The sequence below is a fragment of the Protopterus annectens genome, chromosome 6.part0 (genome assembly GCF_019279795.1).
Source record: "Protopterus annectens isolate FY-2018-M chromosome 6.part0, PAN1.0, whole genome shotgun sequence".
Classification (NCBI taxonomy): Eukaryota; Metazoa; Chordata; order Ceratodontiformes; family Protopteridae; genus Protopterus; species Protopterus annectens.
This window is the reverse complement of record NC_056737.1, coordinates 813,202,691-813,227,938: the sequence shown is the minus strand read 5'-3', so window position 1 is coordinate 813,227,938 and position 25,248 is coordinate 813,202,691.

Genomic DNA, 25,248 nt, shown 5'->3' with positions numbered 1-25,248 from the left:
TCTTCCATTGTAAAAAAAATGTATCCCAGTTGTTAATTAATTTAATTAGTTTATCAATTAAATGTTCATAATTTATGAAAACTAAGTCTTTCCAACTAGATGTAATAGTAATTGCCAGATACTTAATTTGCAAATTTTCCCAGTTAAATTCCTTATATTTTTTTAAAACAGTATTTATTTATTTTTTTTTATTAATAAGCAACATTCTTGTTTAATTATGATTAAATCTTAAGCATGAAATCCCTTCAAATAGTTTACTGAATTAATTAGATGTTCTAATGAAGATTCAATGTCACTACTTGCTAGCATGATGTCATCAGCAAAAAGCTGAATTTTGGAAGTATAACTCCCATCTATGGAAACCCTCTTGATCATTGTATTTAATCTAATAAAATTAGCAAAAGATTATATTGCCAAAGCAAATAACAAAAGAGACAAAGGCCACCTTTGTTTTGTGCCTGCTAATATTTTAAAGGAGCTAGATAAAAAATAAACCTATTTGACAAAAGGCAATGACTTATTGTGCAATTCTGTTATTAAATCTATAAATGCTAAAGACAAATTATATTCCTTAAGCACTTTAAACAAATAAAACTAATTAACTGAATGAAAAGCTTTATCCAAGTCTAGACTTATAATCAAAATTCTTTCTTTTTTGTTTGCAATATCTATTAATGAAAAAATTCTTATGATATTGTCTTGGACATTTCTTTTTAAAATAAAGCCAGTTTGATCATCTTCAATTAAACTTGGCAGCGTATGACTTAATCTTTTTGTAAGTATAGACATAAACATTTTATAGTCAATATTTAAAAGAGAAATGGGGCGATAAGAGGAACACAATTTTGAATCTTTGTTTTGCTTTAAAATAGATGAAATCAAAGAAAATCTCCAAGAGGGAAAATATTTGACTTATTTCTCTCTTCCTCCAAAGCTTTTAACATAATTTTTAATATATTATCAGGGATTTGTTTCTATAACTCAGGAATTATACCATCCGTCTATGGGGTTTTATTAGTTATAATATTTTAATTTGTTCTTTTAGTTCCTTTAAAGAAAACGGCTTATTTAGTTGAATATTATGCTCTTTTAGTTAAGTTATGTATTATATTTTCCTTCAGGAAGCTGTCAATTAAATTACTATTATCTAAAGTCAACTTACTATTATTAATTCATAATGCTTTCTAAAACATTTCTACAAATCAATACATGCTACTAAAATCTGATATCAGTCATGGTGACAACTATAATTCAAAGACTGCAGTAGAAACAAAAAGCAGAGTTATCATAGTAAAAAATCTCATTAAGATGGTAACCATCTTGATATTTATAATAAATATATCTACTTAAAATATTCAAATAATATAAAGACAGATTATATTAACGTGTTCAAAGGAAGAAAAAAATAATAATAAAAGATCATTGCTGAAGCTAAAACAGGTTATTTCCTAGTAATCTAATCACTACTATTGAAAAGCTTTATATGATTCAAGGAACTAAATAATTATTATCATTGTTAAATAATACATTTAGGTAAATGAAACTGTGGTGGTGGTGCTGCGGTAGCATTGTCGCCTCACAGAAAGACGTTGTCCTGTTCGATTCTCAGCTAAAGCGACTTCTGTGTGGAGACATGTGTGAATGGGCATACCTTCGTTGAAGGTTGCATGTCAGAGCTGGCAACTCAGTACGTAAAAATCTACTGCCAATTATTAGCAGACCGGAGTTCCACTGTGGTGACCCCTAAGCGGGAAAAGCCGAAAGATACAACAACAACAAGGTAAATGAAAATATTTTACCTTGTGGTTTGTTTTACTTCCCAAAAGAAAATTAAAAGAAAATTTCAGAACAACAAATCAGCAATACTGACAGAAAATAAACTGAATTGTTGCTTTTCTTTTAGTTTTTTTTTTTTTTTGCCGTTCTTTTCATTAATTTTCCAGCCATTTCTAGTTGCTTGTCTCTTATACTAGTTAAAAGCCAGTCCATTTCTCAGGATTGTCCAAACATTTATTTCTACGAGTAAAATTCAAAGCTTCTTCAAGTGTGTTAAAGTTTTTTTTGTCCTTTAGGAAGAAAGATCATAATTCTTACTGAGAAAATAAGTTCACGTTTGATGTTCATCCTCTTTAGGCTTTTAATTAAAGGAATGCATGCTTTCATTTTGGAAATCACCAATGATAAATAGTCATTGTCAAATCTGATGCTGTTTCCTTACATTTTTATTGGATAATTTGTCCAGGCTATCTTTAATACCAAACCTTTATCCTGACTTGAAAGGAATTTAACAATTATAGATATAGAAGTAGGTGGATTATTTTTTTAAAAAAAAATTTGAAAGAGACCTATGGGCTCTCTCTATTCCAAAAGAAAGTGATTCTGGTAAATTTAAAGTTTTTGATAACCAGATATTTAGGAATTGCATCATGTTATCTCCTTCTTCTTTCTCCAGTATTCCATATATTCTGATATTATTCCTTCTGGATCTACTTTCCAGATCTTCTACCTTTTCCAAAAGCAAAGTATTTTGTTTCAGGATAAATTCAACATGGTTTTCATTTTCATTCAGCCTTCAATCTATGTCATTCATTGATTCTTCTATAGTTGAAATCTGAATTGATTGTTTCTTAATGACTTCATTTAATAAGTCCTGTTATTTCTTACAGTTTTATTTTATGTTATCCATATTGCTCTCAAGATTATACATTTTAACTGTAAGAGCCTGGATACTTGTAAAAATAGAATGTAATTCCTTCTTCATCAAACTGTCATGAGAAGAAACTTTTGAATGGCTCTTATCTAGATCTGTTTAAAAAATATCTGACAGGATAATGAATTAGAAAAATCATCAAAACTTGATTTTCCTTCTGAATAGTATTATAGTATTAGATTAGATAGACAAAATTAATCATAACATTAATTTTGCACACTATGACATATATATTCCTGTGAGAATAACTGAAGAGAAGCAGAGCAAACATTTTCTGCTGGTAGCTGTTCACCATCTTGGCCATGACCTCATGAACTGTTCAATTTTCAATCTGACAAAACTCCTGCCTAGTGTTTGTCAAATTTTGTGAAATATCTGCTGCAAAAATTCTCTTCCCTGATCTTCAAAAATGCACACCATTCTGTCCGAACACGTGTCTAAAACTAGGCTTGGATACTCTACACATTTCCATTTTTTATAACAGGACATGTTTTCCATGTAGGTATTTACTCAAATAATTTTTTTCATTCACAGTGACCTGACTATCATTTCTATATGTAATTTGTGAAAAATAAATCTTAACACCAGTAAAAGCTATACTATCTAAGAGGGCTGTATGTTCCCTACTAACAGTCAGAGAGTCCTTGCGGATTAGATCATTTGCACTGACATGACTAAAGACAGATCCATATTTGCTTACATTATGGCATTCCAAGGCTTGTCTCACATCTTCTATTTTTGCTCCTGGCAAGCATAACACTATTTGATGTTCATTATCTTCTTTGCAAATGTAAGTATTCCTCTAATAACTGAATCTCCAATTACAAAAATATATTTTCTGACCAGATCTGAAGAATCTTCAACTTCTAATACAGTAATATCTGCTCTTCAACTGTTTCAGAGGAATGATATTCATCACCATTAGTCTTATTAAGTCACTGTTTTTATTGCGTATTAAATTTGCAAGCATACAGTTCTCATCCAGCAGGTGTTGTACATCCAGATCTTGAGCCATGTCGTCAACATCTGTCTTTCTCTTCTTTCTTTCTTATAGTAATGTTCTTCAATCCTTTCACGTTCCATTTTGAATTCTTCCTTTTCACCTGCCCTTGACTCTTTTTCTACCTTCTCTTTTGGAAAAATTATGCCTTTTTCTCTAGAATGAAAGTTTTCTGATAGAAAAATGTTATCATTCCCTGTAATCTCTGTGTTACACAACAAATCAGTGTCCTTTTCAGTACATACTCTCTTTACTTTTACAGACATTTATCAGTTTCTTTTTCTTCCTTGTTATTTGTTGTGAACTTCTTCCTTTCTTTCTTTTATTTCCTTCTAAACACTCTGAGTCCTCAGATTGCTGAATACTTGCATCAAAAATTCCAAAGTTGTCAGGTGCATTGTCTTGTTTCAAAGGGTTGAATGATTGGGTCTATATTACATTTTCAAAAGAGCTGTTCATCTAAAGCCCTTTCATCGACACATATCCACTGAAATACCAAAACTCCGAAATGCTACATAAGCAAATTTTTCCCAGGGGAAAAATTGTTTGGCCGTTGTTGGGAATTTGCCCTTTCCTCCACTGTAGTATGATCTTGGAGTTGGTATATTTAGGTAGGGTGGGTATGGGGGGCACAGCCCCCTACATCGGGGGTGTGGGGGGTGAAGCTTCCCACTTAAGCGTGTCTTATGGCTTGTTTTGTTTATTGTTTACCCAGTGATTTTTTTTCCTTGGGGAAAAAAATCACTTTTGTGGCCATTCAAAGTTTTGGTATTTCGGTGGATATGTGTCGATGTGGGTCTATATTATAAGCACGAAGGTGTACTTACCTGAATATGTAAATGTCAATACGTCTTCCTTGAACCGCAAAAACATCGATTGTCCTGAAGAGCGAAATCTGATATGTCAAATCGTCATGGTTGGCCCTTCTGTGGTATAGCTCCGTAAGGTAAGTGTGTGATAGTTACAGACCTTAGGGTTAGGTTGCGGGTTAAGGTAAGTGCATACATGGTAGTATATGCAAGATTTAGTGTAGGGTTAGAAGTAGGGTTTAGTTTAGGGTTAGAAGTAGGGTTTTGGTTAGTGTATGTATGTGGTTTATTTGGTTTGTTTGGGTAGGTAGTATGTAGCAGACGGTGGGGTGGGACAACTATGACGGTTCGAGTTTTTGAATTTCGCAGTTTAGGGTGTTCAGTGCATTCGCGGTTTGCGGAATCTGTGTCAGTGTTTTAGTATTCGGTTAATAGGACTTTTGTGCTTATAATATAGACCCATTGATGTAAGGGTGTTCTATGAACAGCCCGGTCGACATCGTAATATAGACCCGAATGATCAGTACAGACAATAGACACATCATTTCCTAAATGAGTTTTATTTGATCTTTGCCTAGCATTATTTATCTCACCAATACAGTCATTAATGTATATAATAACTTCTCCTGGCCATGCCAATTGCATAAGTGCAATCATCATCAGTAAGTCTAGATTTACTTCTAATAATGGTAAGCAATTCATCCAATTTTTGACGTGAGGAATACAGATCACCAGTGTTATCAGGTATTACCTTTAAATATGCATAGCATTTATTACACTGTACAAGATATTTATGCTTTATCAAATCAATAATAGCATACTCGTTTAAGGAATCCATATTCAGCTTCAAACGAATAAAAAATTATAAAAGAAAAGAATAATCAAAATCAGTAACCATGGAATTCAAAGAGAAATTAAATCAGCTTCTGTAAGAAAAATCACACAAACGATATACAACTAAATAGTAAAATAAGTACAGTAACACTATTGTTCTAACCATACAGTTTCGGAAAGTCAGACAAAAGCTTTAATTCCTTTACGTTGCTTGCAGTAGCTTCTGCTCACTACCGCTCACAGTTGCACTTCTTTTTAACTGTAAAGATCAATAAATCACAAACCAAGATGGGATTAATTAGACAGGTTCATGGATTGTCCTGTCTGCAGTCTGTGTGAATTTATAACTGACTAGGCCCCTTGGGAGGGCTAGAGCTTGCCTGTCTAAAACCAATCCCTTTCTAACAACCAACAGTGAAAATTAAAGGTAAAACAACAAAATATGAATAAAAGTGAATCTTCTTGTCTACAAGCCATCTCTTCCTTCCTAAAACAGTGAAAAATAGTGATAAAAAATAAAATATTAATTCAAATAAAACTTCTCTTACCATATTCAAGGCATGCTAGCATTTTACATACTCTAACGTGTACTACTGGCTGGCACATATAATAGTGTGCTTATGTTTCAAACATTACTGCTGCCCTTGTTTTAGTCAATGGCTTTGCCAATGCTGCTGCCTTCCACTGCCATGGTCAAAAGTTGTTCCATGACATCTTTACAATATGCTGTCTGCCATGCCCTTTCTTGTCCCTGTGCAAAAACACATAGAAGCAGGAGTATCCCTCCACATCTTTCATGGCCTGTCTCCTGCATTGCATCACCTACATTGTGATCACGCATACACAGAGGTAAGCATAGGTAAGATCCATGTTCTGTTGCTCCTTGTGACTTACTGGTTGTAGTTTCACCTTATCCTGTAGTGTGCCTGATTAGAAATGCCATCCAAATTACCACTTGATACCTAACAGGCCATACTCAGACCTAATATTTTTTTTCTCTTTTATATGTCTCTCTCTTTCTTGCTGTCCTACTTCTATATTCATCTGATATTTTTTGTTTTATTCCTTTCCATTTATGTTACTATTTTAAGCAGGGTCAGTCACAGCTGTGTCAGTGACATGACAGTGGTTACCCCAATGTTGATCTACTCTGCCATTTCCAGGTGGGTCATCTACTGCCACAGACTTGCCTCAGCACTGGAGAACAGAACTGTAGCTAGGTCATCTAATGACCTGTACAGTTCTATAATATGGTGAACCCTCAGTTCAAAGTTCACAACAAGAAAAGGTAAAAAGATATTCAGAAAGTTGAAGACCCCCCACCCAATAAAATGTAACAAACTACAGTTGCTCATATACTTCTGCCCTGATCATAAATGTGGTAGTAGCATTCTTTTGTAAAACAGTGATATCTTCTCTGCTACATAAATCATACTGGTACTGCATTCATGCACCACTGGCACCTGCCATGCACTTTGCATAACAGCTTGCACATGGGGCAGCCACCCACTTCACCTCACCCTAGTGAGTAGGTGGGGATGTCCTAAAGAGTTCCACTGTGGTCTTTGGTATCCCATCACTGGGGGAACTGTTGCATCATCTAGGGGTGCAGCTAATAGGTCCCAGTATGTTACCTGGAATGAGTTGGAAAAGGTGATGGGACAGTTACTTGACATCTGCACTGGCTGTCTGAAAAATGCTGTTGTGTGACGGGCAGGGCTACACCACTTCTTGGTTTTACTAGCACGTTAAAAGAAGCAGTACCCAGCAAGGACGGCTGACACAGTGCACTGACTTCTTGTTTGGTGATGTCCTGGACAGTGGGAAAGGGAGCTTTCCTCCTCCACTCCACTCAGTCCTCATCACAGTGTTTCCCTTCCCTCCCCAATTTGTAGTCCATTTATCCTCATCACCAAATGTCCTCTCTATGTCTGTATGTATCTCTCCAATGTGTATTCCCCTTTTGTGTCAGCACCTCCTTTGTTGGCCTTTATGTTCTATGTCTGTTTGCTTGTTTACCCTGCTACCATATCTGTGATCACTTTCCTACCCACACGTTTCTTACTTCCTTTCCCCCTTCTGCAATTCTTACAAAAATGGGCACCTGTCCCACAAAAACATACCCCTTTTTCTGCACTCATCCCAATCTTTCCTTTTCTTTGTCTTTCTGTGTGTTCCTCTGCTTTTTCTTCACCCTTTCTTACTGTTCTGTATGTACATTTCCTCCACATTTATATGAAATAAATTGGTGGGAACTTTGCTGGGAAAACCCTTAATCTGATGTTGTTAATCTTCTTTCCATTCATCACTGATGGGTTCGGTTCCAAGCCCTCAGAACCAAGTCAGCCTATTACCAAGCTCATGCCAGCCAAAAAAACTCTCAAGCTAAGTCTCTACCAAGAATGCCCTTCTCCCTGTTACCTCAGATCTCATTTGCCGCGTAGCCATAAAGCCGGGTTTCAGCCGAGCTCTCAGCTAAGTAAAATCTTTTTTGATATTTGTGTAAAAGTTTTAGATATATTTATATTTCACTAAACTTTTAGTATTTCTATTGCCTCTTCTTTGATCTAACTGTATATTCTCCACTCTACCCATTATTACTATTGGTAAACTTAAGTACCATTGTTGGTATGGACTCTTCCCTTACACTTGTGGTATTTCTTCAATACCATAGCTGATATTGCTTTCTCTTGCCTAACCTATTAGCTTTATATCTCTATTCAGGTGTTTCCCTTTCTTCACATTTAAAAATGTGTATATGGCAAAAGACATTACGGCAGAGGCACAAAATAAAACCAGCTGAAATTTTTATTAAAACAGAAGTAAGTGCTTTCAGGCAAACGTGCCCTTCATCAGACAATAAAAAACAGTTAAAAACCAACATTTAAACATAATGTTGTCCAATCACATTCAGTAATTTACTCTCCTTTTTCTCAGAACAGGCTTTCTTCACATTTACAGTGTCTTGTAATATTGGTATTTTTCTTGTGATTTCTTGTGTTTTTGACCTGAGTGACTTAATTATTGTTGGATTATGCAGTTAGTTGTGGTGTCCTTCCTATTAAAATGGCAGATAAGAAGGGTACCTCTGGCTTTAAGCATTATATTTCTTGTAAGGGCAAGTTACCTAACAGTGACTTGCATGATGATTGTGCATACTGTTTGGGAGTGACCCACCTTTCGGTGCAGCCTCCATGTGATATTTGTCAAAGTTTCAGCCAACTCACTCTTAATGAGCACAAAAATAAACTCATTCTGAAGGGGTTACTTAAGTCTCCATTCTCAGAGGCCATTTCTGTGATGGAGGTCTCAACCCCTCCTTGTAAGGACGAAAAGAGAATCCATTCTTTTCTTTCTTCACCATCGGGTGATCAGAGAAAACCTCATAAATTTAAAGTACACAAGTTATCATCGAAGCATAAATCTGCCTCTTCGGCTCTGCCTTCCTCAGCTCCGACCATCTCAAAACCTTCAATACTGATGCTTGTATTGGCACAAACCTTGCCTCTGGCACCGATCATAGATCTTACTATGCCTATTTCAACTTCAGCACCTGTAGCTACTTCGGCTCAGGGCACACCTTCTACTTTGACTTCAATTTCCATTTTAGAAATGACCATTTCAGCTCTGAGTGCCATTTCAGCACTGAGCATTGTACCAACCTAACTGGATCTGACCCCTTTGTTTCCGGTCTCGAAACTAGAGGCTTCAGTGTTGGCAGACATTGCACCATGGACCTGATACTCTCGCTCAGTAGACCCATTTCTGGACTAAGTGTATAGCTCATTTCTCGAACATATTGACTCCCTGTCTGGAGTATCCACTAGATCCACCAGGAGCCTTTCAGAACATGATGGTGCATCTTGTGGACCAGCTGTTGGTAGCCAGGGGGATTCCATCACTTTCTAAAACCCATCCACCTGTTGGGCTTGGGTTGCCTTATCCACAGACTCCATCTTACATTCCTCCTTCGACCATCTCGGTTCCGAATCCTTGTGTTCCGACATCCTTCTTGGAACCCACCACCTCGGCACCTATGGTGCACCTCACTCCAGCTCCGAGTTTGTCCTTTTGGTCTTCAGTTCCCACTGAACCAGTCCTTCCTCAATCTGGGGATTGAGGGACAGGCGCGTCGGCCCGGGTTACGGTGCCAACTTTTTCCTTGGTTCCCTCTTTGGCGCCAATGGCTCCACCTGAGGGGGGGGGGATTGGTCTGTTGGAGCAGGGTGTGACCCTGATCCCGAGGTTGTCTTTCTTGGTTCCCAGCTCCCATCCCTCTTTGGGCAGGCCTGCCTTCCACACGATGGACAGGGCTCTTACTTCTTGTAGCACTCCTATGATAATGGAGTCCCAGTTTTCACCCCCTGAGCTGCAGCTGTCAAAGTCCACCCCCCGGGACACCAGGCAGAGAAGCCACAGAACACCCCTGTTCAGGGTACCTACTCTTCCGAGTCCTCCTCAGAGACCCCCACTGAGGAGATCCCTCAAAAGAAGACATGCAAGAGGAAGCACGTGGACTCACCTGAGGAGTCCTTAACAGAAGACATGGACTACAATGATGGCGAAGGGTCCCCACAGTCACCTCCTGATGATGTCTCCTTCAGAGACATCCTGGAAATGTTCAAACAGAGAGGTGACTGAAAGCCCTCCAACCCTTCATCTGAGGAGTCCGTGTTCTTGCAGGCTTTTTGTGCCTGGCCATCTACCTCTTGGGTGACCCCACCTGCCGATGAACTCATCCCTGGAGACCAGACAAAATTCTGTCCCCTCCTGCTGAGAATCCACACTGGTCCAAAGGGATAGCAGTCGATGCTATGGTGGTGGTGGTGGCCACGACAAAGGACTTGGCTGAGGAAAGTCCCGCTGTTCATCCACCCAACAGGGAGCCTCAGGCAGTGGACAGACTTGGGAAGTATATTTTTTCATCAGGGACCTTTGTTATATGGTTCCTGAATATTTTGGCACATTTTACAAGGCTCCAGAGGGACTTTATCTCCAAACTCTCTGGGACACTCGCAGGACATTTGTCTGATGAGGTCAGGGACAAAGTGGCCTCACAGCTAGCAACCCTGAAATCAATATCTAACTCATCCATGAGGTTGCTCTCACATGTGACTGAAGAGGTGGCTAGAGCAGCAGGTTCAGGTATTGTTATGAGATGTCATGCCTGGATGCACATCTGTGACCTCGCTGATCCTTTCAAGTCTTCCTTTCTGAATGGTCCCATTACAGCTTCATCCCTCTTTGGCTCCAAAGTGAAGGACATGCTAGCCAGGTGTGAGCAAGATGGAAAAACCCTGTCTGCCGTAGGCCTATGATTTTCCATCCCTCAACATACCTTCTCCAGGAACCAGAGGAGTGGGAAAATGTGGCATAAGAAATCTCAGGGTCTTTTCTGTGCCACACATGGTGATGATACTCCCAGAGACAGAGGGGGTAACATTTCTGGAAGACACCCCTATAGAGGTAGAGGGAGTCCTCACAGGCAAGGCTCCAGGGACTCTTTCTCTGGACAGCCTTATCAGTGCTCCTGGGGGGGGCCCAACTGCTTACCTCTAGAAGCAGTCGGGAGGCATTTCTCTCTGCACCAAGCTGCCTGGCACTCTATCACCACTGATCATTGGGTGCAGAAGATTATCACCAGAGGTTGCACCATTCCCCTTTATTGTCAACCAAATTTTCCAAGAAAACTTCCCGATGTGCCACCCAGTCAAAGGGAAGCAGCAGCTTCAGAGATTATAAAGGTGTCTCAAAAAAAGAGTCATCCAACCAGTCTCACCAGACCAGCATGGATCTGGGTTTTACTTGAGATTCTTTTTGGTGCCAAAAAGGACAGGGAACTGGAGACCCATTTTGGATCTCAGCAGCTTAAACAAGTCTGTCACCCAAACCAATTTCCGGATGGTCATGGTTTAGTCCATCCTTTCCTTTTTAAGAAAAGGTGATTGGATGTGCTCTATAGATCTCCGGGACATGTATTGCCATATCAAGATGGACAAATGCCCCTGGAGTCTGCTTTGCTTCTGGCTAGGAGCCAGTCATTAACAATTCCATGCCCTGCCATTCAATCTCTCTGCAGCTCCCAGAGTGTTCATGAAATGCATGGCAGTGGTAACAGCTCACTTGAGACTAAAAGGATTCTGGGTGTTTCTATGTCTAGATGACTGGCTCCTTACCATCCCCATCAAGCATCTTCTGGTAACTGCCCTATGACATACTCTCTTTCTCTGGCAAAATTGTTTGGAATAAAGATACATTAGGAGCAATCAAATCTTATCCCTACACAACAAATAGAGTTCATTGAAGCAGTGTTCAATTCTCAGTCCTGTCTGGTATCACTCCCTCTTCACAGACTCCACCGATTGAGGCTTCAAATCCTAGTGATTCTTTCTCAAACATTAGCCCCTGCAAGACAAGTTCTCCAAGCTCTGGGTTGTATGGCTGAGTCAATTCCAATAGTGCCTCTAGCAAAGCTACATATGTGAATTCTGCAATGGTTCCTTCTGTGTCAATGGTTCCCAAACTGTCATCCCCTGTACTACAAGATTTGAATAACCATCTCTTGCAAGCAGGACCTGCTTTGGTGGATGAGGCCAGATGAAGATCTTTGGAGACGACCTTTTCAACCCTCCCAGCCTACAGCCATTGTGACTACGGATGCTTCCCTGATCAGGTGGAGGGGCCATTTTCAGGAAAAGAGTGTCCAAGGCACATGGTCCACCTCAGAGGCCTACCTGCATGTCAATGTCCTAGAACTGAGGGCTGTGCTGTTAGCATTGCAGGCATTCCATGTGGCTCTCCCCACTGGGAGAATTGCAATCCAATCAGACAATATGTCAGTGGTCTGGTACATCAACAAGCAAGGAGGAACCAAGTCCTACCCCCTTTGTCGAGAAGCAATGAGAATCTGGCAGTGGGCGATAGCTTCCAACTGCTTTCTGATAGCAATGCATATCCTGGGGAGCTCCAATGTGATTGCAGACAAACTGAGCAGATGCATCCTCATGCCCCATGAGTGATCCCTCAACCACGAGGTGGTATCTAGAATCTTCAGTCACTGGGGCCAGCCTGGCTGCAATCTTTTCACTTCCCCATCAAACACTAAGTGCAGCAGCTACTTCGCCCTACTTCCCCTGCAGAGGGAGTCACCGAGGGATGCTCTGATTCATGATTGGCCCACAGGACTTCTCTACGCCTATCATCCCATTCCTCTGATGCCACAATTTCTAAAGAAAGTTCTTCGATTGAGATGCAAGGTGATCCTCATAGCGCCTTACCTAGTATTCCCGCCATGGATTCTAGACCCTCTACCAGATTTGATCACTCACCTCCAAGGGCTGAGTCACCTGAACCTGTCCACTCTCAAGCTGACAACTTGGTTTTTCCACTTCCGCTAGTCACCAGGCAGGCTAACCTCTCCTCACCTGTTCAAGACATCATTCTGGCCTCTCACAAAACATCCACCAGAAGACTATATCATGATAAATGGAAAAGGTTTTCCATTTGTCCCAAGGATAACATGCTAGACCCATATTCGGCTACAGTTGCTGCAGTACTTCATTATTTGGCTAAGTTTTTTGATAATGGGGCTTCTGCCACTACAGTTCATGTACATCTAGCGGCAATTTCTAACTTCCACAATGGTATAGATGGCACCCATCTTATTTCATTATGCCTTTGCAAGGCTTTCCTCAAAGGGACCCTCTCATCTCAGACCTCCTCTCAGACAGCCTGTAGTACCATGGAACCTCACTTTAGTCCTCCAGTCTTTGACCTAAAGTTTTTGTCTTGGAAATCCTCAAAGCCATTACCTCTGCCAGAAGAGTCTCAGAGCTGCAGGCATTGTGTATCAAGAAGCCCTACCTGTTTCTTCACAAAGACAGAGTGTCACTTCGAACGAACCCATCCTTTCTTCCCAAAGTGTTTTCTAAATTCTGTATTAACCAGTCTATTGATCTACCTGTGTTCTTTCTGAATTTTGCCAATAGAGGAGAGTATTGCCTTCACACCTTAGACATACATAGACAATTAAGGTTTTACCTAGACAGGACCAAACCTATCCGTAAATTTGAACAGCTTTTCGTCTCTTTCTTGGGACCCAAAATGGGAGATGCTTTTTCCAAGGTTACGTTATCAAAATGGCTAAGGGACTGCATACATGTCATGTATTCCCTACATAATGAATCCATGCCAAAAGATAAAGCCCACTCTACTAGATCTATGGCAACTTCTATAGCTTTCCATTCCAGGGCATCCATGGATGACATCTGCACAGCAGCTACATGGGCTAAGTCTCATACCTTTATCAATCATTACAAATTGGACCTGGTCTCCAGGGGGAGAGCTGCCTTCGGCTCAATGGTACTTAGGAATGTTCTTCTATAAGGGCTGCCCATAGACCTCAAGGTAGCTTGGGATTCTGTCCCATCAGTGATGAATGGAAAGAAGATTAACAACATCAGATAAAGAAGTTATGTCTTACCATAATGTTCCATCTGTGTTGTTTATCTTCTTTCATTCATTACTTCCCACCCTCCTTCCCCCTCCAAAGGCTCCTGGGGGATGCTTTGGGTCTGAGTGGTGCACTAGGGTACTTGCATAGAAGTAGCCTCGGCTTTACTTCCTTTCAGTCCAATCTGTTTGATGACTTTGTCATGAGCTTTGCATACATAATGACTCTGAGTCTGACTCCTTCATTTCAAGCCTGAGGCGAGCATTACATGGTATTGAGCCTTGCCCTGTCAGACCTGTTCTAGCTTATCTTTAAGTAACAGGTTGCATGTACTTCAAATTATTTTCTTATTGAGCACAAGATGTATACATCTATTTTAAAGGAAGTTCTTTTTAATACTTTCTATCAGGAAACCATGACTTGATTCTGATGATCTTTTTTTAAACACCTTTATTGAATTATTACTTATGACATAGGCAAATTTACACTTATAGAAAAGTAATCAAACTATAATTAACATAAAAATTATACTTCACATATATTGCTATTTTTCATATAACCTAAGCAATATTGCATAAATTATTAAATTCCTGCCTTTTTTAAATAAGAAACAGCTTTATTAAACCAGCACTTACTACATAGGCAATCATATATTTATATAAATAAAATCAAGCCACACCGACATAATGCTAGTTGCAAGCATTTTATATCGCGACCATATTGACACCCTCCCAGTTGCAAACATTATACATCACTTATAATCTACCCAATCTTTCTCACTCAAACATTACATAGCTCATTTAAGTCCTACCGCCTTTTAAACCTCATTCCTCCCTTGTATGTACTGTTCCCGCAATTCCCATTTTTTATGTAGTTTGCTTCTACCCCTTTCTAAAGATCTCAGTTCCATCTGTTTTATCTCTATATTCACCACTTCCAGCATAGTTGGTTAATATTTTGATTTCCATTTTCTAGTAACTGCCTTTTTGGCAGCCACCATTATTAGACACAGCAAGGCTTATCATGTGTAGGTAATTCCGATTATGTATCATAGCTCAGAAAAATCATCCCCCTCATCAGAGCAATCTGCCCACCCAGCTTCTCCGACAGCGCATCCCACAGAGAATACTTAAAGTCCATCAACTCACCGCACTTCCAGAAAATATATTCCCAGTTACCTCTTTGTTCTCTTTCATACCTCCAACATTTGCTGTCTGCCTGAGGAAAAATTCTCTGGAGTCTAGATTCTGATAATCTTGATAGTTACTGTAGCATCACCTACTGTCCTTTTCTAAAGTTATCAATAAAGTATTCGATTTGTAACTTATTTTTAAAGGTATAGAATCTTCTAGAATGATTTCAGTATGCATTTAAGAGACAAGTCAAGCAGTGAAGTTAACCTTGTTATGAATGATGTGCTAATAGCTTGAGATGAACTGTGCTATTCATTTTTTTGTTGTCCTTGTGCTCTCTCTCTCTCCAGCCCTTGAAAATAGACTATAATATGATTTTGGATCATTTTAAGCTATTGTCATATCTTGAGAGCAGTGCTTGCTTGATTTTCCTCCTAACTCCTACTTGTTGAGACTTTCACAGCAGGTGTTTGTTATTTTCCTACCCAGTGGGTTTCATATAAAGTTAATTCTTTATGCTACCTGAATTAATTAGGAGAAGGAGTTTGTATTGTCATTGCTATGCTGTTGATACAGTTATTCTCCATCATTTAGCAGCATATTACTATTATAAATTCCTTAGTAAATGAAATGGGCTATACTCAGAATAGAATGCTAAGTAATTAATTGAAACTAAAAATGCATCAAAGGCAAATGACATGGCATTTCATACAATTTTGAGAAAATCTATCTGTCTTCTTTTTTACCCATTATCTGACTGGGTAGTTTAGAATCTGTTGCTAATATGTAAGCTCTTAATCTTAAAGGAAAACAACGGGATACCAAATCCACTAGCCCTGTCTGCTCTTTCCTTATGTCCCCCTTATGTGCTACAGGCCAAAAACAGTAATAACTGCAGCTTTGAAATAAAATCATTGAAACAGTTTTGCAGCTTACCTTCCTAACCCTCCGTACTATATTAGTTTCCGTTTTAGAAAACAACTGAAAAACCTCTTTCCGGCTCAGAAATAATGATGTCACATCTGCCATAGCTCCTCGAGTACATCCCAGGACGTTTCCTCCCCCAAAGTGACGAAAACATCGCCTTATTAGCATGCTGTATTGAAGCCCCTGTGATCCACCCACATTGTGATGTCATCCCTGCCTTGGCCAGCCTACTATTTTCTTAATAAAAGGGATTAGCTGCTGTGTGGAACTTCTTTTACATTGAAGTGAATCCTACCGGCTCCATTTCGTGTCAAGGACTAGCAACAAGTGTTTTCTCCATCGTTTGAATAATTCAGGTAAGTGTTTGTGTAATTTTACTTTCACTGTTTAGATAATATTTTATTAGTTTGGCTGGTTATTATGCTCTGTTCGGTTTGGTTTGTGAACTCGTCGAGTCGGAAGGTAGGGGGATGTTAAATCTTGTATATGTATTAGTTTAAATTTATGTATTAGTTAATTTTATGTTTTGGTTAAATTTAAAAGAAGTGTTTCACTAAGTATTCTTTGTTAAGTAGGTTTCCGAACTTCTTATAGTTGGAGAACGCTGAAACCACGTGGTCCTCAATTGCGAGAGTAGTTGTAGTAGTAGTATGCCTCTACGCTTCATTTCTTTCACTTTCCGACTTTGAAGCGCTTTCTGTGTAGTTCGTAAGCATTTTTTTTTTTAATTGTGCACTTTTCTGTCTTTCGGTTAATCCGGGTTAGGTCGCAGGTCCAGGGTTCCGCCGCCGCTGGTACTGCTGACAAGAACAAGTATTTGTCGGTCGTTTTTGTGTTGGATTACGATGTTACCATAGTAAGGGCTTTTAGTTTTATAATTATTTTAAATGTTTTTTATATGAGTTATCCAATTTTGTAGTGTTTCAGCTGATTTTATATTTTTGATAGTATATATGTGGTGTACTAGTGATTATTGCATATTTATTGCTTGAATCGTGATAAGCTTAGAAATACGTCTGTGTACCTCTGTAGGTTCTGGTGTGGTCCAGCCAGGGTTTGCCATATGAGCGCATGTCCGTATAGGCGGAGCGTTCATTTTATACGTAAAATAGCAGTTGTTCCGGGCTTTCCTTTTATTACCTTATATTGGTGTTATGATACAGCTGTCGGGCTGACTTAGTGTCAGTGTGGATATCGAAGCCTGGATGCTTATGTAACTTGATGGCATTATATCAGCGGAATATTGTTCGTGTGAATATACCGAAGGACATTTGCCTTATCTTTGCTTGTGTCTGTAAATAGTACAGGTGAGGAAATTGCACTCTATGTTTGGATTGTTGTCCGCTCAGTAATACCATCTATATCTGCTGGACCAATTTTGGTTACAGGACAGTTTCTTGTATAAATATACTTATACCATTGCAGTGTTGCTTTAGGGACGCTTTGTGACTGCAGAGCGCTTTTAGAACAAGATGGCAAATAGGTTTTAGTATCATCTGCATATTAAGGGATGGTTTGTTTACGTTCCTAAATATGTTTATGCTGCATGTATAGGCAGTTTTGCTTTTCTATGTGATGGAGTTGGATTTAGTAAAAGTGAATGATGAAAAGTAGAACTAACTTTTGGTGCAGGTTCTGAGCTCAGCAGTATGAAATATACTTGATATCAAGGCTTAACTTGAGCATTTCATCATTATGTTAAAAAGTTTCCCTTCACAGCAAGGAATGTATCTTCTATGATACAATAGCTTTAATTTTGATGAAGCATACTTATTATTATTGTGATGACAATTCTGGCAGACATATAGGTCACATTATCATGGGTACAATCCACAGAAATGAATTGTAAATTCAAAATTACATAGTGATTGACAGTGAGACTAGTAGCTGTGATATTTTGAAGTTGGAATTATATACTGTCAACTAAAATTTCTTTTTTGATATGTATCAATGTATTTCGTCTATGCACAACACTTGTCTCTTGTGTTACTACACATGTCACTGTATTCCAAAGTGTACATAATGAAGTGCTCCCACAGTAATCATTGCTTATAGCCCAAATATATATTAGTAATGTATTCCATAATGCTAGCCAGAATTTAACTCCTGAAAGCCACAATCAACATCTTGACTGATGTATTTACTTATGCCAGTCAGACACCTATATCATGGCAATCCAGAAGCATTAATATAATGATGGTAGACTAGGTGTGTAAAAATGGCACAACATATCAGTAGAAAGTAATACTGAGTAATGTGATACATACACATAAAATGTTAACAAAAGCCATGCAAGATATTGCCAAAAGTCAAACATTTATGATTTTACCTATAAGGCATTTGTTTGCTAGTTGGGTAAAGCAGAACTGAAAGATCACTTGTATTATGCTACATAATAGAATAGAGATATACTATGCCTTATGTGGACTCAAACTCTGGACCTATTGCACTGTAACTGAGTACAGACATCATACATGGCATATTACGCCATTAAGGAAATTGCAGAGAAAGTACTCTTCTGACTTCGTTAATGTCCAATATGCTAAGTGATGTTCAGCAGCAGCGGCTCTTTTTGGATGACTGATGGCTAAGTCTTTGCTCATGATTAATATTCTTTGGTGTTTTTGCCATATGAAGGGAACTGTCATCGAGCACTGACGACTGGCACTGATGTCCATTGGCAAACATGCAGCATATGAAGACAACATGAATAAAATAAACTGTAGAGAATTGTCAGGCTTGGATTTTGTACAATTAAAGTGAGTACACTTTATCACACTGAGGTAAAGTATGCCTTCACAGGATTTGAACACTGTACCAATGACATTAGAAGGGAATATTCACATCATTGACATGCTGCACCACAGAAACACTTGACTGAAAAGTAAAAAGTGAAGTTTAAGTTTAATTCATTGTACTTCTGTAATGGGAAATTATGTTGCACTAAAGTTATGCTGTCAAACTTTTTTCTTACTTTATTTTGTGGTAGACATTCAAATTGTGATACTGGAGGGTTAACTGTGTTTATAGAATGTCTTAAAACATGGCATAATTCATCTAATGTTCTTTAATGTGAATATATGCTTAACAGTTAATCCAGATTCACATTGTTGAAGGACTGTCATTCACATCAATAGGGATCTTCACCCCATGTTCAGGATGTCTGCACAGCCATCTCACAAAAATGTCAGATGACCTGCCAATATGTGCATCAAAGTTCAGTAATATTTCCCAGTGCGCATAACTTAAACATATTTGTAAGAGTTACCTGTTTGACATACCCTTTCAAAGTGTGATGTTGCTGAAGTTGGATCCTTAAAGGACAACCGCGCCCTCAGACTCAGTAACTGCTTTTAGTTTGCCATTTAATTATCTGGTTATTGGTCAAAGCATACTGACAGAAGAACATTAACTGCGGAATAATTGACTTGTTTACTTAAACATTTTGACCGTTGCATTTAAATGCTGAAATACTAGTAATGAACTTCAGCTATTGTTTACTTTTCAACCTGCAAGAGAAAACTGGCATTGATCTTGTATTCCATTACATATAGAAACCTAGGCCGTCATGTTTCCATGCTGTGTTTGACCAGTAAAAGCAAGAACTACTTAACAAGTAGGTCACTGACTAGGTCAATAAGGCTTTACCCCAGAGACTTGGGGCCCATCATCTCACTACTGCTTTTTAAGCAGTCAGTGTTGCTTGTTTTTTCTTTTTTTGTAAACCTGGTATTCTACAGGTCAGTGCACATCTTGTATGTTGCAAGTTCAGTAATGCTAGCTCCTGTAGAAAAATGTGAGGGCCCAATTTTAGTTAGACTGTCTGATTTTATCTTCTTCCCTGATTTAAAAAAAAATAGTTTTCAGTCTTATGCTTACGTAACTCTGCCTATCATAATTATAACTATACATTAGTTACTATAACTAATTTAGCACTCCATTGATTTGTACTGGATAACAATGTAGAAAAAACTAATATTCTAAGTGATTCACCTCTCTACCTACCACCTAAACTTGTGAGTCGTGTGGCCAAGTAGTCTGAAATATTTTCCTGCTTAGTCTGAAAACTATGACTTTGTCTGGTGTTACTCAGAATGTAAAAATTCAAAGGCAGATGCATATACTGTAGTTCCACCTTTTCTTGCTAACATGCCTCCCATTCCTACCCAATGAATGACCCTGGCCTGCTGATTTCTATGTGCAACTATGTAAAGAAGTCTTCTTTCTTTTTGAAGACGGGGTTTTTAAAATTAGAAGACTTTTCTGCTGTCATTTCTCAATGATGAATTTATTAACTATTGACATCCTTGGTAAAAGTAAAGGTTATCCTTTTCCAAAACTTTCACATTCCTACCAGCATAATTTACCCCTCCCTACAACTTTCCAAATTTTTGTATGCAGAGATCTTCATAACTCCTGATGTAAAGAGCATGTAAAAATGAATGTCCTTAGTCTCCCACTCTTCCTGGTAAGTATCTAACATAAATAAAATACTATTTATAACAGATGGGTATTAATAAGCAGTTAAGTTTACCACTAGACTGTCACAAAAGCCTTTACTCATGATTTATCACTTTGCTGGAGGGAAACAATTCGTGCATAGGGAGTTAAGGTAATATTAAGTTTTAGGAGCATTAACATGGCTAACACAACTGGCATGTGAAGTTTTTCTGTAAGTGTGCATAATTTTTTTTGTAATTGCTCTATTCTTAGATAATTTGTTTATGCAGCAGGGGATTGTTATAGTGATGGCAGGAAGTTGCATTTCTGACCCCTCATATTTCTCTTGTGTCCTTAGAATGGAAATTCTTCTTTGTTTCATCCTTATAACATTATGTGTAACTTTATTTATTTGAGGCCTCATAATAATAAATCTGAAATAGCTTTTTTGTAGATTGTTCAGATTTGATGAAATCATCATGTTGGTGGCAAGCCATATAGTTTTTTTGTTATATAAAAACAGTGTTCACAGACTTTGATATTTACATTTGTGCCGAATTTTTTTTTTCCGTAAAGCATATACTGCAACTTGGGTTCAGATGGCCAAAGAAAAAACTTTTTTTTCTTATTGAAGTGAAGGTTCAGAAAATCTCAAGCATTGTGAAAAGATGATTTTAAGGTTCCAGTGTGGAGGCAGATGCATGGTCTTTGAAAACAACTGTCTTTCTGCAGGTGTTTTATGTCATGCGCATTCTTTTCTGGGCATTGTTTCTTTTCTAGCTAGCTTAATGTGTTTATTTCTCCTTTGTGTCATTTGAAGACTGGTGATTATAGGCCTTATGAAATAAATAGGGTGTCGGGGAAATAAACAGATGCATAATGCAGGTAGAAATGTAGGTAAATGATTAATTTGCTGAATTCACCAGTCGTATGTATTGCATAACCAAATTAAGGAATACAACCTTGTGGTTTAGGTTTTTCTTTTCTTGCAGCTAGTTTATAGGTGGATATGGTCATTACTGTTTTATAAAATCAGTCTCCTGTATACTATGGTGTGCAAGTGATGCAAGTTGCTTTTAAGCCAAGTGAATGAGAGAGGAGATCTTCTATCCATTGTGTTCTAGTTTACTGGTTGCTGTCTTGGGTTAAATGCATCAGTTAAGACTAGGATGATACTTTGATCTAAGCATAAGGATGAACATTTTTAATATGAAGCGCTCATTTGTATATTCTACAGTTCATACTTTGTTTTGGTTTCCTTTGCAGTGCTGGTTCTACCAATATGCAAAGCACCACTACAAATATTAACTTCAAGGTGAATACAGCAAATGCATGTGATAAGGTTGCTTTAACAAATGGAAGTCTGTCTCATTTATGGTGTAATGTTACAGCTCTCTGCTTCACTATTCACGTCAGGGTGTCTAAAATATTAATGCATTACAACTAATGCCGTTTTACAGTTTGTGAAATTTAGTGCGTTTGTGCTTAAAAGACAAACTTCATTAAAATGTTCATTTTTTAAACCGGACACTTCCATTTTATGCTTTATAATGGAAGGCATCTCTTCAACTTTGTGCTTTGTGTGTAAACCATGGCTGCACAATTTAGACACATTTATATTGACAAAGTCCTCTCCTAAATTTTTTTTTCTGTTTTGAGCTTGGTGGAAACTTGACAGTTCAAATCTTTTGGTTGCTATGAGTGAGATTTAGAAATGGTGCCAATTAGCTACATATGCATCTTCACCAGGCTGCCTAAAATGTGATTTATAAGTCTTCATGAGTAATTATGTTTGCTGTACTAACCCACAAGACAGTTTAGCACAGCCCTGGAGTACTTCACATTTCATCATTGAAAACAACCAGACACTGTGGTGATCTGCTTTGAAGGAAGAATTGCATATGATTTTGCAAGGTTTTCATAATTTCAGCAGGTAAAGTGATATTCACTAGAACTCTGCAGGACTGATAGCTGAAGACGGTAGCCACACTGTGTAAAAAATCTAGTGCACCAAAAGGGTTGCTTTGTGCAAGTGCTTTTGATGTGGAATGCTGAGTCATAAGGCTGGCTGACCAGCAAGGGGGCTAGTGTGTGAGTGAGTGCAAGCAAGGGGGGCTAGTGTGTGAGTGAGTGCAAGCAAGGGGGGGCTAGTGTGTGAGTGAGTGCAAGCAAGGGCCTAGTGTGTGAGTGAGTGCAAGCAAGGGGGCTAGTGTGTGAGTGAGTGCAAGCAAGGGGGCTAGTGTGTGAGTGAGTGCAAGCAAGGGGGCTAGTGTGTGAGTGAGTGCAAGCAAGGGGGCTAGTGTGTGAGTGAGTGCAAGCAAGGGGGCTAGTGTGTGAGTGAGTGCAAGGAAGGGGGCTAGTGTGTGAGTGAGTGCAAGCAAGGGGGCTAGTGTGTGAGTGAGTGCAAGCAAGGGGGCTAGTGTGTGTGTGTGTGTGTGTGTGTGTGTGAGTGCAAGCAAGGGGGCTAGTGTGTGTGTGTGTGTGTGTGTGTGTGAGTGCAAGCAAGGGGGCTAGTGTGTGTGTGTGTGTGTGTGTGTGTGTGTGTGTGTGTGTGTGTGTGTGTGTGTGTGTGTGAGTGCAAGCAAGGGGGCTAGTGTGTGTGTGTGAGTGCAAGCAAGGGGGCTAGTGTGTGTGTGTGTGTGTGTGTGTGTGTGTGTGTGTGTGTGTGTGTGTGTGTGTGTGTGTGTGTGTGTGACTGCAAGCCAGGGGGCTAGTGTGTTTGTGTGACTGCAAGCCAGGGGGCTAGTGTGTGAGTGACTGCAACCAAGGTGGCTAGTGTGCGTGTGTGTGACTGCAAGCAAGGGGGGGCTAGTGTGTGTGTGTGAAATGTGGGTAGAGAACAAGTCGCTGACGTTATATTCTAGTTCTCCGCCAGTCTTTCTCAATTGCAGGGGGGCTAGTGTGAGTGCAAGCCAGGGGGCTAGTGTGTGTGTGAGTGCAAGCCAGAGGGCTAGTGTGTGTGTGTGAGTGCAAGCCAGGGGGCTAGTGTGTGTGTGTGAGTGCAAGCCAGGGGGCTAGTGTGTGAGTGCAAGCCAGGGGGCTAGTGTGTGTGTGAGTGCAAGCCAGGGGGCTAGTGTGTGTGTGAGTGCAAGCCAGGGGGGCTAGTGTGTTTGAGTGAGTGCAAGCCAGGGGGCTAGTGTGTTTGAGTGAGTGCAAGCCAGGGGGGCTAGTGTGTTTGAGTGAGTGCAAGCAAGGGGGGCTAGTGTGTTTGAGTGAGTGCAAGCAAGGGGGGCTAGTGTGTTTGAGTGAGTGCAAGCAAGGGGGGCTAGTGTGTTTGAGTGAGTGCAAGCAAGGGGGCTAGTGTGTTTGAGTGAGTGCAAGCAAGGGGGCTAGTGTGTTTGAGTGAGTGCAAGCAAGGGGCTAGTGTGTTTGAGTGAGTGCAAGCAAGGGGGGCTAATGTGTTTGAGTGAGTGCAAGCAAGGGGGGCTAGTGTGTTTGAGTGAGTGCAAGCAAGGGGGGCTAGTGTGTTTGAGTGAGTGCAAGCAAGGGGGGGCTAGTGTGTGAGTGCAAGCAAGGGGGGGCTCGTGTGTGTTGAAATGTGGGTTAGAGAACAAGTCGCTGACCTTGTATTCAAGTTCTCCGCCAGTCTTTCTCGATTGCATGGATAACAGCAGTGCTGATGTCTACACATTCCTGTACGTAGCTATATAAAATTTTGTTTTACATCAAAATGGCACGGAGAGCTGCTATGCTGGTTGATTTCAAGTTTATTTTTTACCATCCAAACACAATTTCATTGGAACACCAAGTTCATTATGGTGCAAAGAGCATTTACTTTATAATATTTCAGCTTCAAGTTGTATTAAAAGTACTGTGGTTTCCTACTGTGTCTGTATTTAGCAGGAATGTCTGCTTTTGGAAGGGCAACTTTTGATTACCTCTACTAATGGAACTTTAACATGATGTTGTCTCTGGGGGGGGCACAACAGATGGTGTTGTCAGCTCACAGCAACGTGTTCACTTGTTCGATTCTTGGCTGAGGTGCTTTCTGTATGGAGTCTGTGTGTTTCTGTATGGAGTCTGTGTCCTGCCTGTGGTAGTGTGGCTTTCCTCCAGGTGTTCAGGTTTCCTTCCACATTAAAAGCTATGCAGTAGTAGGTGGATTGGATGGTCCCAATTGGCCGTGTGTGTGTTTCATGGAAGAACCACTGCAGCAGCGTTAGCCACCTGCCTTTGTAGACCTTTACTCTAGATTTTCACTGTTGCCTGCTTCACCCCATGTGCACAAATTGGAAAAATGGGAGATGGCAAGTGTGTGTGTCTGTGAGTGCAACCAAGGGGACTAGTGTGTGTGTGTGTGTGTGACTGCAAGCAAGGGGGCTAGTGTGTTTGTGTGACTGCAAGCAAGGGGGCTAGTGTGTTTGTGTGACTGCAAGCCAGGGAGCTAGTGTGTGAGTGACTGCAACCAAGGTGGCTAGTGTGCGTGTGTGTGACTGCAAGCAAGGGGGGGCTAGTGTGTGTGTGAAATGTGGGTAGAGAACAAGTCGCTGACTTTATATTCTAGTTCTCCACTAGTCTTTCTCGATTGCATGGGGGCTAGTGTGTGTGTGAGTGCAAGCCAGGGGGCTATTGTGTGTGTGAGTGCAAGCCAGGGGGCTAGTGTGTTTGAGTGAGTGCAAGCCAGGGGGCTAGTGTGTTTGAGTGAGTGCAAGCCAGCGGGGCTAGTGTGTTTGAGTGAGTGCAAGCCAGGGGGACTAGTGTGTTTGAGTGAGTGCAAGCCAGGGGGGCTAGTGTGTTTGAGTGAGTGCAAGCCAGGGGGGCTAGTGTGTTTGAGTGAGTGCAAGCAAGGGGGGCTAGTGTGTTTGAGTGAGTGCAAGCAAGGGGCTATTGTGTTTGAGTGAGTGCAAGCAAGGGGGCTAGTGTGTTTGAGTGAGTGCAAGCAAGGGGCTAGTGTGTTTGAGTGAGTGCAAGCAAGGGGCTAGTGCAAGCAAGGGGCTAGTGTG